Source organism: Hesperophylax consimilis, chromosome 13, assembly GCF_061612785.1.
Source record: "Hesperophylax consimilis isolate HC1 chromosome 13, BYU_Hcon_1.0, whole genome shotgun sequence".
Classification (NCBI taxonomy): domain Eukaryota; kingdom Metazoa; phylum Arthropoda; class Insecta; order Trichoptera; family Limnephilidae; genus Hesperophylax; species Hesperophylax consimilis.
The window spans coordinates 191,113-205,016 of record NC_142848.1 but is presented as its reverse complement, the minus strand read 5'-3'; positions in this window follow the sequence as shown (position 1 = coordinate 205,016).

Here is a 13,904-nt window from a genome sequence, read left to right as displayed (position 1 = left end):
TGATGTTAGAATGTACATATGTTATTATTATTATTTATTTATGTTTTGTACTTACCTGGAAGGTCATGTTATATTACTACGGGAATATAACGTAACTTAGATAGTTATAAGTGAGTAAAGGCCCCAAGTGGCGGCGCCAGTGTTATATTACCTTTATGGCCATATAATATATAACAGGTGAGTTACACAATTAACCATCGCCGCTCAAGGCAGCCGGCAAAGCATTGAAACTCCAATCAGGGGGTGGATATAGACAGTCTCCCAATAAAACAAGTCGCTTGATATGAACGTTTATTGTACATATAAAACAGGTTATCAGACAGATCTACATAAGGTACAAAGCTTTTTAAGGCCTAACTGTTACTAGGCAATCTATTGAATCTAAAGGCTCTGATTGACAAAGGTACATTATTAGCTCACGTGTAAATTACGGCGGATGCGGTGAATCGGTGGGCGGGTGCCATAAGCACGGCCTAGGCTGATGCAGGGCGGGAATACGACGCCTACGGTTCGAACGTACAGAACATAATTAGAAAATTGGACATTTTCAGTATTTATTTTAATAATAACTATGTATGTTCTTTAAAGAGCTTGATAAGGAAAAGAAAAGCAAACTTTATGGTGGGCGGTACTACAGTACAAGGTTTTGATCAGAATTCAACTTCGCAAACCTGATTTGTCCCTCTGTATAAGACAGATTTCGAATAATGTAAATCCAATAATATAAGTGTGATTAAGATATATTATAAACAATAAAAAATGCTACTCTCAGGAATGGTTTATTTAATTTAAGGGTATGAGAAGTTAAGAATGTAAGTTTTTAGTTCAGACCTGAATTTTGTTAGACTTGTTACGCATCTTTGTTCCGGAGGTAGTTTATTCCAAGCTTTCGGATTAGATGCTGAAAAAGCCCAAACACCAAACAACGAAGTGGTTAACTCTTAATTTCTGATCTAATAATAATAATAATAAGCATATAACCATATAAGCATATCATTTATAAAGCGCAGTTTTGTGTTGTTTCACTTCAAGTGTGCTTAACTATAATAAACTTAAAAATAAAATTTCCTATTGTGTTCCTTTAAAAAAAAAAAATTGATAACATAATATGAAATAAAGAATAAACGGCTTACACAAAAGCAGAGAATAAAATTTAACAATAACAGTGCTATTTTAGTAGAGGACAACAATAAAAGACAATAACAGTGCACAAAAAATAAAGAACTTTAAAATTAAAATATTATATAAAACAGGAAAACATTAAAATATTATATAATAGGTGGACATTAAACATTGAAGTATAATTAGGAGGAAACCGAAACCAAACAATTACCGGAAACTTCAAAACCTGGCTTATTATAACATATTGAAAAGAAGCTTAGATTCATGAGAATATAAATGATATGATTTTTTGAATAATTTTGTTTTTAAAAGCCGTTTAAATTCAGCCAAATTTTGTGTATTGGTAAGAGCTGGGGAAAGTTTATTCCAAATGAGTGGGCCAGCTACACGAAAGGAGCGATCATAGTAAACAGCTCGATTTGACCGAGAAAGTTCGATCAAACGATTGGTAACATCTAGATCTGCTGACCTCAGAGTAAGCTGTCTATCGCTTAGGTTTTGTCGGACACATAATTCTGATATTTAGGCTGGCGCCATTCCCTGCAATGCTTTGAAGGTCATTAAGCAGATCTTGAATTCTATTCTTTCAGGGCATCGAAGCCAATGAAAACGATCCCTTAGAAGCGGGGTTATACGACAATGCTTAGATTCACCAAAAATCATTCTCGCCGCAGCATTGAAAACGGACTGGATTCTGTTGAATTGTTTTTAGGTAGGCCAGCATATGCACTATTACAATAGTCCATACGCGAGACAACGAACGAATTTATGAGTGATTTTGCTCTATCAGAGGGAAGGCATGTCTTAATTGATTTTATCTGCCTTAGATGGAAAAAGCCAGCACTTACAGTTTTTGAAATTTGCGATTCAAGAGAAAGACAATTGTCTAAATTGAAACCTAGAAATTTTATTTCCGTAGAAGGGATTATATTTGTATTCTGAATACGGATTGGACTGGAGTCGATGAGGGCTTGTCTTCCAGGAGAAGCTATCCAAATAAATTCCGTTTTTGTCGGATTAAGTTTGAGTTTATTAACAGACATCCAACTTGAAACCGTGTCAATGAAACTAACCACCTCGTTTTTAAAGACGTCTTTTTCATCCGGGGAGTAAAACTTGAAAATCAAACGATCATTCGCGTAGCCTTGTGATTCAAAGCCAGCTGAGTGAATGAGTCGTTCAAGACGATTAGTATATAGAATGAAGAGAATGGGACCCAGTACAGAACCCTAGGGAACTTCAAATTCGATGGGAGTTTCAGGTGATGTATATTTATTGAAAGTTACTGAAGCTACTCGTCCAGACAGGTACGATGACATCCATTGGAGTACATCACCTCGAACGCCAAATTCGGTTTCAAGCACATTTAATAAAATACTATGATCTACAGTGTCAAATGCCGCACTCATATCAAGAACAGATACCAAACCCAACTTACCTTCTTCCATCCCGATGATCAAATCTGAAATTACCCGCAAAAGGAAAGTTTCCGTTGAATGAAACTGTCGATAAGCAGATTGATTTTTGGCAAATAGACCGGCCGAGTTCAAGTACCCCACCAATTGTTTGGCAACGATTTTCTCAAGCAGTTTTGACAGAAATGGTAGGTTAAATATTGGCCTGTAATTATCTGTATTGTCTGTATCAAGATTTTTTTTTTTTTAAATCGGAGTTATAATTGATTTTTAAGTGTTCCCGGTACAAGTGAATTTACTAGTGACTTCTGGATAATTGCGGTAATTATAGGCGTTATATCCGGAAGAAAGAGCCAGGTAGGTATGAGGTCTTGTGTGCATTGTTTATTAGGACAAGACATCACAGCACGCGTGACATCTTCTTCCGTTACAGCTGCGAAAGTAGTGAAGTCACCAGAGAGCGGACTTGGTGCTGCGACAGAAAACGATCCTACTACACTGAGGGCCCGAATGTTTTCAACCTTATTTCTGAAGTGTGTTGCTAGGCTGTTTGCTTCAAGGGAGGAATCAACCTTGATGTTGCTCTCTCCAGACAAAGTCTTTATATTTTGCCAGAGCTTTCGAGGGTCCTTTTCTGACTCAATTTGGTCACACCAAAAGTTTGAATTTTTCTTCGTCGCTATTTCCTTATACACTTTTTGCTTTGCAATCCAAGGCTGCCGATTGCTGAGAGTTGGGTTCTGTCTGTAAGCCCTCTCCAATTTACGCATTTCCCTTTTCCTTTGAAGACATTCTGCATCGAACCATTTACTGCAATTTCTAATGTGGCAGATCTTTTCTGTGAAAGGAGCATTTTTATCAATTAATGCCAGTAGCATAGAATTATAGAGAGTAACTATCTCTTCTACCTGCATTTTGTAATACTTTTTCTTTTCACAGAGAGGCGAGGTTTTTAATTCGATGCAAAAAGTCTCAAAGTCGAATTCTCTCCAATTTCTGAAGATAATAGATTTAAACTCCAGTTTTGGAGGATCTAAGGCAAACACGGATGTGACGAGACGATGATCCGATAATCCAATGTCCGTAACATCTACGATTTTCGGAGGAAAACCGACCCGGGAAATTATTGCGTCAAGTGTGCCTCCTGCATGAGTAGGTGAGTTAACCCACTGGTTGCAGCCGAAGTCACGCAGAATTTTATTAATTTTTTTAGTCATGGGATTGGCTTTCTTTTCCACGTGAATATTTATATCTCCCAGAATAACAACGTTGCAATTGTAATTGGAGGTGCACTCTAGAAGAGATCTAAATTCATTGAAGAAAATTGCAGTCGGTGTGCATGACCCGGGACGATAGATGGAAATTATCACGAGGGATGCACCATTAGCAGAAGCCTTGCAGCCGACAAACTCAAAAGTGGTATACACCTGACGTATTCCTATACTGTCTAAGCGAATACCATTTTGCGCTACAATTGCAACCCCCCCGTGATTTGTAAAATTAATGTTGCTTGTGTCCGTTTTGATCGGTCTTGCAGCTTCATACATCGAGAAACCGCTTGACCGAAGTGTTTTGATGGAGTATGAGTCTGTATTCTCATGCCAAGTCTCCGATAGCGCCAAAATATGAATATTTTTGCCCCTTATCAGATCCACAATATCATCGTGTTTATTGGCAATGGATCTCGCATTCCAAGCCGCAACATTCAGAGACTTAGGTGGACGCAAATTCCTGGTTTGTGCTAACCGCAGATTTTTCACTAATTTTACCTTCCTCCCGGCTCTACATCCTCGTTTCTTTCCCTTAAGTTGGGGAAGAAGTACACCATTTTCCTTTTCATTATCACCACTATTAAAACTATTTTGATTGTTTATTACCGGTAATGGTCGTTAGGCATACAGTTCGTCCAAAGTATATCTTATCATGATTTATGACCTTACTACCTTTTCGAAATGTTCCCACAAAAAATAAAACATAAACTTACACTGGTCATCGCTCCACCCCGGCAGAAAAACATGTGGCATCCATCTGTGAACTCACGCTGCACTTTTAAATACAGCTATATCTGTTAAAAGTTTTTGAATAAAACTCTTACTTCAATATTTTAAATTGTAATATCTATTAAAATTTACACTAAACAACTATTTTAACATAAAAAACACAACAATTTTAATATTTCACTTAAAAGGATAAACTTTCAGAGAGTTGAATACCTCTGGCCAGTGTTTTCCAGGACGCAAAGTTCAGAGATGTAGGGTGGGGCCATTTCATTGATGGATTTAAACACAATCCAGGACAATTTGTACTGGATTATTTCAGTTCACTTGAGCCAGTGAAGGTTACGAAGGTGTTCTGAAATGTGCGAATATTTAGAGACCCCTGTTGTATCGGACAAGAATATGATTTTATTACATTTAACACTTCCACCCCGGACCGGGGTTATAATTCTACACTAACTAGAGTTTTAAGCTGTATCTAGATGGTTTTTTACACCATATAACAAATAATTTAGGTAATCTTAGAAAAACTATTCAGCTATCGATCTGCATTTAAAAAATTTATATCGCATTACTACTTTTTAAGATATTAAATAAATTACATCTAAATCTGATAGAATATTTTTTACGGGGCGGGACTTTATAAACGTTTCCACGAACTGGACGAAGATCCTGCCGAAGCCGGTAGCCGAAAGATAAATTTTGCATTGTAATAAAAAGGGCTACACCGTTATAATTGAGTCACGCTAGTATTCTTATTATCACTTTACCATTTTGCTTTACCTAATGATTGACCGGAATTGAAATGGGAGAGGCGGTAACTGGACAATTTTTAAGGGATAGTAAGTAATTTCTTAGTTATTAATGAAAAGGACTTAATCCGAATCGGTGACACAGCGCTTCTCATATGTCCTTTTGAAATACTAAGATATTCACTTGGCGGTCCCAGACCATTTCGTCTGGGTAACATCCGGCGCAGGTGTCCTTATACATTCTATGAGCAACACATTTTAGGAACACAATTAAAATTGCATCTGTCTCTGTTTGTCGTATGAAATACAAATAGACCAGAAAGAGACAATTATTTTTTTAAATTTGTTGGAATTTGGAAGATAGAACTTGCTCAAAAGTTTAAAGTACAGTATGATTGAAGACTGCAGCGAATAAATAGTGTTTTCGGTTATTGCTAACTTGTGTTTTGGTGTTAAATAATTCTCTTTGGGAACGGACCAGTTTCACAGTGCTACGGGCGTCTTCAGATTGGTAAGTACATTTATCTTATGCAATGGCGTATAAAAGTATATGTTTCAGGGGTGTTAACTAACTAACTAACCATCACGCCGTTTCCCCGCAGGGGTAGGCAGAGAGGACGGACCGCCAAACAACTCGGTCTTGGCACACACTCTTTGCCTCATTCACATTCATACATCGTCTCATACATACTCTTCTATTTTTCTGACTCTTGACATGACCCGACTCAAGTATCTGATTCACTTGATCGTGCCATGTCTTCCTCGGGCGTCCCCTACTTCTTACACCATTCACACTTGCGTCATATATTCTCCTTACGCTCCTTTCTTCATTCATTTGCTCTACATGCCCAAACCATCTGAGGGTCCCTTTCTTAATTTTACTCATTACGCTCACATCAGCCTTGCATTCTTTGCGGATATCCACATTACTCACACGATCATACATGGTTTTACCACACGTACGCCTCAGGGATCTCATCTCTACAGCATTCAGCCTACTTTCATCCTTCCTCTGCCAGTTCCATGCTTCACTGCCATACATCAGGGTAGGTACCAGCACTCCATTGTGGACTGCCAGCTTTGCTTCTTTGGACAGCTTTTTGTTGGCGCCTACGGCATTTAACCCACCATTTATGGAGTTACCTGCATTCACCCTTCTTTCAATATCCCTATCAGCCTTCCCATCTCTCGTAAACATACTTCCCAAATACACAAACTCATCCACTTGCTCCAAGTATTCATCATTCACAACTATATTGCACACTGTTTTCATACTCTCTCTTTCAAATACCATGACTTTGGACTTACTTACATTCATAAACATTATTTATTCTCCACAATATTAAAATATTGCATTTTAATAGTTTGCTTTTATTGATGGTATCAGTGTCAAAATTTCTCGGTGTATTATTATTATAACTGCATATTATTGCAGCTTGTTTTTGCGCTTTTACTCAAAATGTTCATTTGGTTCCCATATTCTTTTATTTTATGATAAAAATTATTATATTAATTCTAAATTTATTTTCATGTAAACATTATGTATTCCATTGCTCAAACCATACAATTTATAGAATAATCGTACTACTAGTAGTACTAATAGTACCTACTAGTTTTTCACGCATTAGAATATGACCATATGATTTAAATAGCGCCGTTTTTGTGAAAATTCACCTCAAGAAGCGTTAAATTTAGTCTTACATTAATTATAATTAACAAAAAGGTATCATTTAATTCTTTTCTTTATGTGAAATAATAATTTCAAGATGTTTTTGTTATTTATTTTATTTTATCTTCGTTATTTGATAGATCATTAAAAACATAAAAATGTAAACACATAATCAACGGAAGGCACCCATGGTTATTTTTTGGATGCATAAATTTTCGATTTGAGATATTTTGAGAATATCAATCTCAGATGGGAAGGCTGATAGAGATATTGAAAGATGGGTAAATGCAGGTAACTCCATTAATGGAGGACTGAATTCCGTTGGCGCCAACAAAAAGCTGTCTAAAGAAGCGAAGCTAGTAGTCCACAGTGGAATGCTTGTACCTACCCTGATGTATGGCAGTGAGGCATGGAACTGGCAGATGATGATGATGAAAGTAGACTGAATGCTGTTGATATGAGATCCCTGAGGAGTATGTGTGGTAAAACCATATTTGATCGTATGAGAAATGTGGAAATCTGCAAAGAATGCAAGGCTGATGTAAGTGCAATGAGTAAAATTACAATATGCCCATGCTATTGATTATATTACGACTGGCAATTTAATGTTATTTTTCTTGGAAGCCTCGAACCAGGTGAAGGTAGTTATAATGTGTTGATTGTTTTGAGAAAGGAATTGTGGAGCGGGAAAACGAAAAATTAAAAACAATCATTGATTATAAATTTTATGAATAAAAGTGTTGTTTTCTAATACACTACACATATATTAATAGTAGGGGCAGGTAGGTAGGTACTTACGACTTTTAGAAAACCTATTTTGGATAAAACGAGTAATCGCTCTAAGGAGAAAATTTAGTTTTTTGTGCTCGCTATAACCAAGTTTGACTGTATATATATATTCATATATCGTCTCATATATATATATATATATGAGACGATATATGAATGTGAATGAGGCAAAGAGTGTGTACCAAGACCGAGTTTTTGGCGGTCTGTCCTCTCTGCCTAGGTACCCCTGCGGGAAACGACGTGATGATTAGATATTTAGTTAGTTATTATTGAAAAGTAAGTGGGTTGATGCTACATAATTACTTTTTTCTGATTACAGATTGCAGGCTCTGATTGCAGATTCAGTTACGATATCAAGTTTACCTACTTACTTTTTAAATTTACACAATTCTAAAAAAATGCCCAAAAAATTTTTAAACGCTGAGCAGGTGCGAGCGTTATTAGAGAAAGACTCTGGTAGTGATGAGTCAAACAGTGATTTTGAATTTGAAAACATTCAAAACACATCGAACATTGAAGATCATGTTTCTTTTGAAAGTTCTTCTGAAAGTGAATCCGACACCTCTGACGAAGATGCCGAAAAGATTACTGATGAAACGGAAGAAAAATCTTTTACTTCCAAATCTGGATTTAAGTGGAGTTCCGTTCCTCCGACACAATCCCGTAGTAGGCAACACAATATTGTTTACTCTCGTCCTGGCCTGACAAATGAAAGCAAAAATATTTCATCTATTGGAGACGCATTTTCATTGTTTATTACTGACGATATTCTCAAAGAAATAGTTACTGAAACCCAACGTTTTTGTGTGAGGGAAAACAAGGGCACAGCCGATGATGCATCAATTTCTACGGATGAAATTAAATCCTTTATCGGCATATTGCTTGCTGCTGGGAGAAACCGTTGCAGAAAGATGCAGTTGAAAGAGTTGTGGACAACGAATGATCTATTTAGGCAATTTTTTTATACAGCAGCTATGTCTAGAGATAGATTTGCATTCTTATTTAGTACTCTACGATTTGATGATAGAGTGACTAGGCACGAAAGAATCGCACAAAGTGGGACAAAACTGGAGGCGATAAAATCAATTTATGAAAATTTTAACGCAGCTTGCACTAGAAATTACTCCCCGGATTCCCACATCACCGTAGACGAACGTTTGGCGACGTACCGGGGATCATGTCCTTTCCGTGTATACATGAAAAGCAAACCTGGACGATACGGAATTAAAATATGGGTGGCAGCTGATGCCAAAACAGCCTATATTTTAAATACTCAAGTATACACGGGCAAAATTGGCAATGCCCGAGAAGTAAATCAGGGGTTACGAGTCGTAACTGACTTAGTAGCACCATATTACGGTTCTGGAAGAGGTGTTACGACAGACAACTTTTTCACGTCAATACCTCTTGCCAATAAATTATTGGATAATAATTTGACGCTGACTGGTACATTGAGGTCGAATAAAAGAGAAATTCCAAAAGAATTTTTACCTTCTCCGCAAAGGGAATTACATACAAGCCTTTTTGGTTTTACCGATGCACTTACAATTGTTTCTTATGTGCCGAAAAAGAAGAGTGCAGTGGCTCTTCTTTCAACCGAATTCCACGACGACAAAATTTCATCAGCGTCAGAGTCAAAAAAGCCAGATATAATATTACATTACAACTCAACAAAGGGGGCTGTAGACACCGGGGACAAAATGACAAGGGAATATTCCTGCGTTAGGTCGACAAGAAGGTGGCCATTTCGTATTTTCATGGAGATTTTAGATATGGCTGCCTTGAATGCTTATGTTATTTGGATCACTAAATATCCAGAATGGCATTCAAATGACCGAAGCAGACGAAAAATCTTTATCAGGGAGTTGGCCATGGACTTAGTGAAAAACAACATTAAAAGTAGAAAAGAAAGCGGTGTAAAATTTCACAAAGCGCAGCAATACGGCTTCGAATTATTTGAAAAAGTTATGCCGAGCACAAGCGACGATATTGTATTAAATGAAGTACAAGTTTTACCTACCAAGGCAATACGAAGACGGTGTTATCTTTGCCCGCGCAACATTGATAGAAAAACTAAGCTGTGTTGTTATACTTGCAGGAAATCTATTTGTGTTCTGCACAGGGTCCAAGAAAATTTTTGTACTAACTGTAAAACTATCAAGGACAATGCCAATAATGAATGTTGTTAAAATAATAAAAGTTGCTTAGGACGGATCTTTTGACAGATTTTAAACAATTCATCAAATTTTGATGTTAATTTTCAGGTTCTGCGAAAGTTCTATTCAAGTTCCGATATTATTTCAGTTCTGTGAAGTACCTGGCCTATACTGATATCATAACAGAACTTGAATAGAAATTTCATAGAACTTTAAAATTAACAAACAATCTGTCATTTTTGTAATAAGCATATCCGACCTTTAGAAATTTCTTCTATTATTCACTTTTTCTAGTATTTTTGCTGTTTCTTTTCAAGTCATCACTATACTAATGGTGCCATGATCTGCAATTTTAGGTTTGTCTAGTATTTTAGAATTTGTTCACGTTCATTTGATTACACAAACTCAATTAGTGTACTGGTTGTTTGTGTTATCTTGGTGTATTCTCAGTCGAATTGTTTCATTTTTAAAATGATCACGTTGGAAAATATTTTGCATAAAAATCCGTTTTGTTTATTTCATATTAATATTATAGTTTTTAATAATAAATTACGTGTATTTTAAATAATTAAAGCATTCATGATAGTGCATGTAGTCACTTACTAACATTTGGTAAATGAACAACATATTTTTCTATAAGAAAACAAACATTTTTCGACCATATCTTTTGTGCTTTTAATCATTTCTCTGTTTATCACTTTTTTATAAGAAGTCCCTCTACTGTTTTAGACGTGGTGCACTTTTCTCATTTTCCATTTAAATTTATGTATAAAGGTTTCAATTGCTCAAAGCATAGTGGTCATTTGGAAATTGTTAATTTATGCGATTGTTTATTGATAACTTGATATCAATTTTACAATGTTTTCCAGAACATCTAGTTCACTTTTGCAGTCTTGTGCAATAAGTATATATCCAGGAGTCATTACGCTATAATATCTTACAAGTGAAATGTTGTCAAAAACCGGACATAATATCCAATAGTTACTGTACCTTCTTATAACATTATATTTTATGTTTTTCCATCAAATTACGCAAAAATTGTGTTGTTAACGTCAGCTTGTTTTTGTTTTGTCTTCTTTTATAAATATGATCCCAATTTTAGATTAGATTATTTCTTGGTAATCACTTTGCATTTCATTTTTTCATACAATTTATTCTGGAGTATATTTATTCGATTTACCAATAAATTAAAGTTTGGGATATGTATGTACCAAAATTAATAGCTGACAGAATTATTCGCTATTTAATAATGCTGATTTTATTCCATGTTGTTTGGGTTTAACTTTCATCGTGTTGTGTGTGTTTTTCTAAATTGTGAATTTTTATTTAAAAAGTTATTGTCTTCTAGCTAGGTTATAATTTTCGTTTATTTCATCTTCAATTTTGGGAACTCGTGCCGTGTGTATATGTTACATTCCACTTGCTCAAGAAAAAAAATTCTTTGTAATAATACGATAAAGAGTAAATATCTTACATTTCAAGTTGTGATTTTCATCACGCGATTTGTGTATAATATGTAAATATAACGATCGTCCAGTTGATTAGTCAGACATCTCCGAAGAATCGGAATTTGAGTTGAGTATACAGTTATATGTAAAATGAAAAAACAAACAAAATATATGTTTTCTGGGTTATTTGTAGAAAATTTAAAAATGTCGTACTAATGTACCGAACCGTTATACTTCCCGGTGTTATTTTTTTATAGCATATTTAATTTATAAAATACAGACACATGTAAATAATATTTGGTTTATGGCGAGCATTCGAACATTGCTTTCCTCATTATCTCAAAACTTTGTATTTAGAGATGTCTGACTAATCAACTGGATGATCGACATGTCTTGTTTACCAGTAATAGGTATGTTCATTATACTATATGTGTAATAATTTTTGCTAATATCTAATGTTTGTTTCATAAAACTCATTTATTATAAAGTAGGTACCTACCTTATGTGTTTCCAAAATGTTGAGGTGTATTTTTGTAAAAATATAATATTTTGAGGTGTGTTTTTTGTCTTTTTGTAAATTTCTTCATTTTACTACGATATTATGTGTGTAAGATATTTTAAAATTATATTAAAATTATGTTTTATATTACGAATGTCTTTTTCTATTTTCTATTATAATTTTGCAATTTTCAGTTTATTTAATCAATCCCTATAAATGGTCACCATAAAAGAGATAGCCTCCTAGTATGATGACGTTTCTATTCTAAATGGTGGTTTTTGTTCAGGGCAATACTGAACGCATTTCCCATCCTTGGCCGTGCGGAAAATATATTATATTAAATGCATTATATTTTATGAATTATTTATGAAATATCACATAATTATTGAATTAATTTGCGCTTGCTGGGATTTTGAACCCGCGACCCAGAATCTCAACCATTTGACCATGGGGGCCGTCATTACTAAGAAAAAGAGAGAAATTCTCCGGTTTCTCATATGTATCCTATTACGAGTTTATAAATACCGTTTCCAGATCTCTCATAAATATTGTTTATCAAAAACGGGGAATTCTCAGGCTACAATAAAAAAATATTTATTTCAAGATTGGATTTCAATACTTTAAAAATACCTTATTTTTAACAATTTGAAGTTATTAAAAATACCTTATTTTTTACAATTTTATTTGATAAAACATTACAAAACAAAACCATTCACCGTTAAAAATGTAAAACATACCTACATAAATGGATCAGTGAAAAACTATAAACTCAATATATACCTATTCAAGCAAACGCATCATTTATGATTACAGGTTAACTGCGGCACGATGCTAGATGATACTCTAAATGAAATTATAATAAAAACAATCAGAAATAAGATATTAATTATTTTTTTTTTTGTAAACTAATGTTTAAGACAAGAATTTTTTTTCATAGCACAAAGGGTAACATTTATTTATAAGCAATAATTATTAGCTTGAAACACTCATCCACATTGAAAAATCTCCCGAGAAAAGATACATAATAATAATAAGAATAATTGTAGAAATAAAATAATTTAATACCTACATTAAATATCAACATACAACATTTGTTTCAAAATATTTAACATCCGTACCTAGTTTAGTAGTACGTAGTAGTTTTCATAAACTATAAAAGTAAAAAATACATATCCATCATTTACAGACCACCCTATGCAAGAAACTAGCCACCCACGTCGACGCTTAATCGCCAATCGGCAGTCGAGATTCGGAAACGAGGCGCGATGCTTGCTACGTACCCGCCTTCTCCGTTTTCTTTGAAAACATATGCGTTATGGTCTAAATTCATTAGAACATTAATTATGACTTTATTTATGAAACGATTTTGATAATGACTACTGAAATATGTAATATATACTTCCCTCTAATTATAACCAAAACAAATTTCATCGAATTATGTCATTAACACCTTTTAATAAGCAAAACAAATTGGGGGACTGAGTGACCCCGCTTCGGATCCAATGTGATTTTTTTCTTTCCGGGACGAAAGGGTTAATATCAATTGCGGCTAAAGTTGCACACCTGCAAGTTTGATGACCCCTTTTTTCACATCATAATATTTACCGGTTGAAAAACGCATCAATTTGTTACCAGGCGGCAAAAAGACTGGATCGAACATGAAACAGTTCGATAACCCTATTTTCTAAAACCAAATCAAAATATTGACAAAGCCAGTTGCTTGGCAAAATATTATTCGTACCACAATACCTGCCTTTTGAAAACGAAAATATGTTTTTGCAAGCTGACGTCACACAAACGCTTGTAGGAGATATTAATAGCCGATTGTAATAAAATATTAAGGATTCAAGTTTTAAAACTAGGAGTAGCGACAACGCCGGTAACAACACGATCTGTTCTTGCAATTTCTGAGTTTCAACTAAAAATCTGTATTCGCTTCTGTTCCTCCATCACGGCACAATCATTTTAAAGATTACAACTATGTGCAACGAGCTGTTTACTGCCGGCACTATATCAGATGAGCTAGACTCATCTGTCATCATAACAATAATGGGGCG